The sequence below is a fragment of the Anomalospiza imberbis genome, chromosome 1 (assembly GCF_031753505.1).
Source record: "Anomalospiza imberbis isolate Cuckoo-Finch-1a 21T00152 chromosome 1, ASM3175350v1, whole genome shotgun sequence".
NCBI classification, from domain to species: Eukaryota; Metazoa; Chordata; class Aves; order Passeriformes; family Viduidae; genus Anomalospiza; species Anomalospiza imberbis.
The window spans coordinates 118,944,084-118,950,979 of record NC_089681.1 but is presented as its reverse complement, the minus strand read 5'-3'; the positions used below and the strand labels follow the sequence as shown (position 1 = coordinate 118,950,979).

The following is a 6,896-nucleotide window of genomic DNA, read 5'->3' as shown; positions in this document are numbered from 1 at the left end:
CCCTAAAAATAAAAATGTCAGGAGTAAAATAATAGGCAATAGTTATTTAATGGTATGAAAGGCTTGTAATATATCAAGAGTTCACCTTCTTCTATCTTTATAATATATCACTTTGAACATTAAGTATACTTCCATTTCATATATTTTAAATATAGTTAATGTGTCTAGCTAAAAACAATACTCTCAGTGAAAAGTGCACCAAAATGATTGTTTAGGTTTGCATCCACTTTTTGAAATGTCTCCTAATTTCTAGCGAATAATGAAGCAATAGCCCTGTCTATGAAAGGCAGTGTGGTGAACCAGCTGATGATTTCTAAGAACATTTCTAAGAACACTTCTGTGTTAAAGGAATATGGAAATATAAAATTGATCTGGGCTAATGATTTTAGCAAGAAGTAGAAGAAGAGCCCTTCACTCTGCCAGATTATTCAGCCCATGAAGACAAGACCCTGACTAAACCAAGCATTGCAGGAAGAACTAACAAATGCCAGTAGAAAGGCAACAAGCAGAACATATTTATGAAAATGCATCCTTTGAAGTTTCTGTGTAGATGAATACATCTGTGTCTGTTAAATTGTCTTTAGTACAAGTGGGTATTTCCTTGGGCCATTTGTGACTGTTATTAAATGGCTACCAGAAAACAGGTTACTAATTTGTCTTGGATCACCATGGTGAATTTTAACTAAACACACTAAATGTTACACTGCACTGCATGTGGCACTCACACAGAGAAACAGGCACTATAAACCCATGTTATATGGACATAGCAACATGAATCTGCACACCCAGTTCAGATGCAGTTTGGTTTGTGATTAATAGCCTGCCAGTGCTCGGACCTTTAGTGTTTACATATAACAAGGAAGAGACTGGGGACAGATCAGGTCAGTGCTGTCCCATCACTTACCTCTAACAAATCCATGGAGTTTCCAGGACTGCAGACCTCTCACGGTCCCTGAACACCCTTTTAGGGAGTTCAAGTCCTTGGTTCAGTGACCCTTGTAAGAGCACGAGCCTGGAGCCCTGGTACCCAACCCCAGAACTACATCTTTCCATGTGCACCTATTGCTAGCCAATGAGCAGAGAGAGCATCTTCTTTCCCAGAGTGGGGCTATAGGCTGACTTATCCAGCTTCTCCCTGCTTTTGTCAAACTTGTGAATTGGCTCCATTCTTTCCCTCTGACAGGCCTTTTGTCTGATTTGTGTGTGCTGCTTCCATTTCATCTTGACTTTAGAAAAGAGAAGGAAGTGCCTTCACTGACAGAACATAGCTACAGAATTTTGGGTCTCTGTTGTGCCCAGTCTGGCAGAGATGAGAAACAGCCCCACCACAAGTTGCCCTGTGATCACACAGAGGTAGTGCATGGCCATTTGGGATGGCTTTTAAATAATTTTGTGTCAGCCAGAATCCTTCTTTCCTCACAACACTCTTTGTATGTCTGGGTGATGTTTGTAGCAGGTGTACAATGTGAGTTATTGCTGCTGCTGAGGTGACAGTCAGGATGTCAAAGAAAGGTGACAAAAAAATTGTTCTTACAAGACATGATGAGATTAAATCCTTTTAAGATGGGATGAACATCAGAAGATAAGGCAGAAATGTTCTTTAAAGCTTCCATTTTGAAATAAGAAAGAAAACTCATAGGCCTGTGGGAAGGTAAGGCACTTATAAAACGGAAAAAAAAAACCCTCACTTTAATTAGTATAAACACTTCCTGTAAAAAAAAAAAAGTTGTGACTGTTGTTAGAAAACATTTTTGAGAGATTCTAGTAGTGTGTCTCTCATAAAGTTTCCTTAGGGTCCTTTCCTGGACAAGGCAGCACACTCAACCATCACATCTGTCTTGCAATAGCACTCCACTTTTTGTTCAGGTTAAAGCTGTGGGCACCCAATGCTACACAAATGCTCGACATGCAGATGTGTTGGTGGTGAAACATGAGGTGACAGCTCAGAAAGGTGAAACCTGGTAAGTTAAGGATAAATCATACCAACCAGTACCAATACATGTTGTTCTTGCAGGACGGATACATCACCACACCACTGCACAAGCCCAAAGGTTTGTCACTTGGAAATGTTGGGAAAGGGGGATGCAGCCTTGAAGGTGGGAGAGATGTCAGCAGGAAGGTGACGGGTCATTTCTGCTGTAGATGAAGCCTTTGAAACAGATGCTGTAATACTTTTCTTCTAAAGTTTGGAAGCACTTTGGAAGTGATAAGAGAACTGCTTTTCTGCCTATGTTTTGTGAGAAATATCACCACAGATACAAGATTCCTGGGCAGCAGTTTTGCTATTCCTGCTAGCATTTTTCCATTCTATTGAGTCAGCAGTTTTCTCTGACAAGAGATCTTGGGTTTCATGGGAGCGGCACATTCTGGCTTGAACAAATAAGCTGTTGTCCCAAAAAGAGAGATCCTAGAAACACTTTTAATTTTTTGTCATTCATGCCACATCAAGATACTGACTTTGATGAATTGTGCATATCATCCTTTTCATCCTCTGTAGCACTACCAAAATATTGTCCTTAGCATGGAAAAAGTGAAATATATCTGATGAACATAGCTTCACTGTGTCAGGAACTCTCTGCTGTTCCTTGATATGATGGACTTCTCCATTTCTGACTCAGATTCTGGTTCTGCCTCTCTCCTGCATTAACCTGCTGTGATCTCATCAGGAAAGCTGATCCATAAAGCTGAGGTTATAGTGAATGTTACTTAACCTAATAGCTGATCTGACAAGTTTTTAAATGTCTTTTAATATTTTCTTTCCGGTTGTGTTTTCATTCACATGCTGCTAGTAGCAGCAGCCATAGAGGTAGGACTGAAACCTCTGTTTTCCTTCTCTGCAGTATACAAACATATTCAAACTCCAGAGGAAAGTGTGAGACAGTCTTGTTTACTCTGCTCGACCTGCAAACAAATCCTTTCCCCATACTTTTAGCTGTAAGACATTTGAAAATCTATTTATGGCACAAAACCTGAGGTTACCCATGATGGGAGAAGAAATCCTTTATTTATCTGCAGTAGGTTCAAGAGCACTGCAGAAAGACAAGGTCCAAGCTGCTCCACAAATACCTATCAGCCTTGACATGCAGAAACCAATCATGGGCCTCTCATGTTGTTTGTGTGATACAAACCCAATGCCTCTTCTCTGTAGAAAGTAAACTGAGATGACTCAACTGACTTCACTTGGTAATTCTCTCAGCAATCTGATTAAAATGATTAATGGTCATTCTGGCCAATGCTGGATTTAATTCAAGGTCACTGAAAAAAAAAAATAAAAGGTCACTTTGCTGACCAACCTCTATTTAATAATCTATGGATTTTTGTTATTAAAGGAATTAATCTGATAGTGCTTTCATACACAGCACATTAATTATTTATACATTTGATACACAATTACTTCATACAAAGATTAAGATTGAGTCCTAAATTGCTGACATGGGACACAGAGATTGAGTCCTCTGATGAGCCTCATCTAGACTGACACAGCTGAATACAAGTTTAAAAATGTGGGTTTAAATGTGCACTGAGCCTGCTACTGTATGCAGCCAGACCAACTTATGCCATATGTTGCATATACTGGGTAAACTGAAGTCCAAAAATAAATCTTGCCTTGAGAAAACACTTAGCTTTTGTCACATATTTATTGGAGTATCTGTTTTCAGGAAAGTTTAGCCCACTGCCCTTCCTTTTGAGATTTGAAGTGACAGATATTTGAAACAAATACTGGTACAGCAATTTTATTCAGTCTCTGGAAGTTTGAGAGAAACATTCTCAGCCTTAAGGCACTGAATTTCAGTCAGAAGTAATATCTAATGTTGCTTCATCCTATTACTTGTAAATTCAATACAATTAGAGGCATATTCAGTTCATTACCAATTTGAACTATTGTCTAGCTTTTTTTCAGTTTGTTGCTTTTTCAAAGCACTTTATTAAAAATTTGTTTTGCTGTCATATGTTTTAAAGAGAAATAATATCTCACAACTAATCATTTATTAAGATAATGCAACCACACAATGCAGAAGAACAACAATGTAACCTCACTAGAAACAGATGGAGAGTGAGAAATAACCTTTGCTTTGTTGCACATTAATATTTTGAACTTATATTTGAAATATGTATTAGCTACATGTTCATCCCAGGAGTGAAAAATACAATATTAGATTGAAAAACAATTATTTTCCTTGCTTTTGGGCATACAGTACCTTATTACCTAGACTCACTATTATTTCAAATAATGCTTGCTAAATGTTCATATGCTTTGCACTTCTCATAAAAGTCTATAATGAGAGACAGGAAACCTGAGCAAAATATGAAAGTCATTTCACTGTGTTACTGCTTTTTTGTTCTTTTCTTTCTGCTGCCTCACTAGGCCAATTCTCAGAAATGACACAGCAGAGACCAGAGGTTCCCATTTTTAGTGTTGGATGGCAGGTAAGAACAATCTTTCAAAACTGCAGACAGTGCCTGCCCAATACAACATCCTTTGATTTTGAAGGGAGGTTCTACATGGATTAGAGAGAAAAGAAACGTTCATGTATTTTTCCTGGGATCCCACAATGCCCACATTAGGAACCATGCTTGGAATCTGTATCTCCTGTGTTACAGGATCTGGGGTTGTAGATGGTTAGGTGCTGGGACACTACTGACAGGACTGTGCTCACTGTTTGGCACAGCCATGCCCCATGGGCATTTGCCTTGCTGAAAAAAATTAGTGGGGATTGTCAATAAATCCCCAAAAGCCACATTAAAAACATTCCAATTCATGTTTACAACTCCCAAGGGATGAGTTTGAAACACAGAGAGTTCTGCAAAGAGTTTGAGCAGGTAATGACAAAAGTATCCCCAAAAGCAATAGGTGGACCTTGGTGCAAGTTTTCCATGGAAGAAGTGCTGTTCCTACCAAGTCTTGTTGGATTTGTGCCAGCTCCTAACTGGAAACCCAAGGAGAGGAAAACCTCTCTGAGCTGTTCTGCGGTATAGCTACACACTCCTAATAGCACAGCAGCAGGTAAGAAAACCTGTCCTTAGACCACTCTTGCAGACCCTAAGGTTTCCCAGCACATCTCTCAACAGTAAGAGCCTAGCAATGGCTCATTCCTGCTCATTGTCTGGGGGATTTGTGTGCTATAAGTGCAGGTAGGTCAACAAGAGAAAAAATGAGTCTTCCAGTAAACAACAATAAAGGGAATGTCTCTGAAGTGCAGTCTCAGAAAGACAGTCTCCTAGGCAGTCTTTTAACAGTATTAAATGACTATATAGTTATTATTTATTCATTTCACTCTTCCTACATGCAGCATCCCTCAAAAATAAGTACTCACCTATCTATATATGTATGAAAGCTTTTTGTCTTTGTTTTCCATACGCTTTATCCTTTGCTTATTTTCTTTACCATTTTACTTTTTTCCAGATGAACCCAGGCAGGTGCTCTGGAGAGCTAGATAAGAATGGCAAAATTTGGTAACAAAGGGATGAAAACACAAAGCCTGAAGAGATGTGAACACAAGGATGCTGCTCTCAACCTGTTCTGATTGTACATTTCAGACAAACAGTAGCATATAGAGGACTTGTACTGAAGCTTTAGGATTTTCAGATGCCCTTAGCTGTCCAAAACTCACTGATTTTTGACTACAGTTTTTGCTGTTTAGTATTTTATAGGCATGTAAATATCTAGCAGATATATACATGACTTTCAGTCCAAAATAGGGATCTCAAGCAAGTTCTTAGTGGTCCCTGTCTCTATTGTGCTTGTTGGGGTGGGGAACCAGTGTTTGCCATACCTAATGGTTCATAAATCCAAGTTATTTCCAAATTATTAGCCAGATATTTCATTTGGCCTCTGCAACTTCTTTAAAAGCCTTCCTGCAGTGGTGAAACACAGTGACCCAGAGGTGGGACTCCTGAGTTCTTGTTGCCTTCAGCATGTCTCTCCCATCCAGGGAGAACAGCAGTCTGCCAATCAAGCAATCCAACACTTTGCTCAGACTCGGGCATGTCCCTGAGAGGGCTAAAAGGGTTTGACAGGACAGTACTAAAGGCATTTCTGCAAGAGTAGTTACTGCTTGAGTCTTTTGGAAACCACAGCACACAGATAAATCAATCACAGACTAACCACAGCTGGCAGTACATACATTCACACCTCATGAATGCAAGTGAATTGTCTTCTTGTTTTGTAATTCAGTTGTTTAGTCCCAAGATCAGTTTGCCAGTTTGAATCAGAGCAGATTTCTGTAACTCAGCACTGCATATCTCAGCTCAAGTGAAACAAATGCTCCAGTCTTCTTTGAACTTCTGAGTATTTTGACCTTCAGAACTCGTACCATGAATTTTTCAATTAACTAGCTCATAATTAAATCAACTGATTAAATAAAGTTTTAGTTGATAAAGTACCGCTATGCATTCAGATGGCACAGGAGTTTTAATGATATGTAGATTGTCCCTAAGAACAGCTCAGAAAGAGAATCCATCCTCCTACACAGCTTCATGGGTCCCTTCTGAACACACAGCCCCCTCACTGCCCAGGCAGCCCACAAAAATTAAGCACAGCGGCCCTGGAGACAAGGATTCAAGGCACTTTGTCTCTGCCCTTGACACCATAGTCCTGCTGGCCACACTATTTCTGATACAAGCCAGGATGTCACTGGCCTTCTTGGCACTTTGGGCACATGTTCAGCTGCTGTCAACCAGTACTCCCAGGTCCTTTTCCATCAGGCCCCTTTGCAGCCACTCTGCCCCCAGCCTGTAACTGCATAGGGTACTTGTGACCCAGGTGCAGGGCCCAGCACTTAGATGCCCTCTGCTGTTTTTTGATTTGCCTTTTGAGCAAGAGATGCTGGTTTCTGCATAAGTAGACAGGTTGCCTAAAATATTACAGATCCCATTAATTGCTTTCTTTAATGGCA

General features: G+C 39.9%; 1 long non-coding RNA gene across 1 annotated transcript; it reads left to right on the top strand.

Annotated features, from left to right (window-relative positions):
• Nucleotides 1-4,416: 4,416 nt before the first annotated feature.
• On the top strand, nucleotides 4,417-5,714 carry LOC137482973 (uncharacterized). The gene is made up of 2 exons (XR_011004299.1): nucleotides 4,417-4,708; nucleotides 5,405-5,714. It is a non-coding gene; the product is annotated as an uncharacterized lncRNA (long non-coding RNA).
• Nucleotides 5,715-6,896: the final 1,182 nt, after the last annotated feature.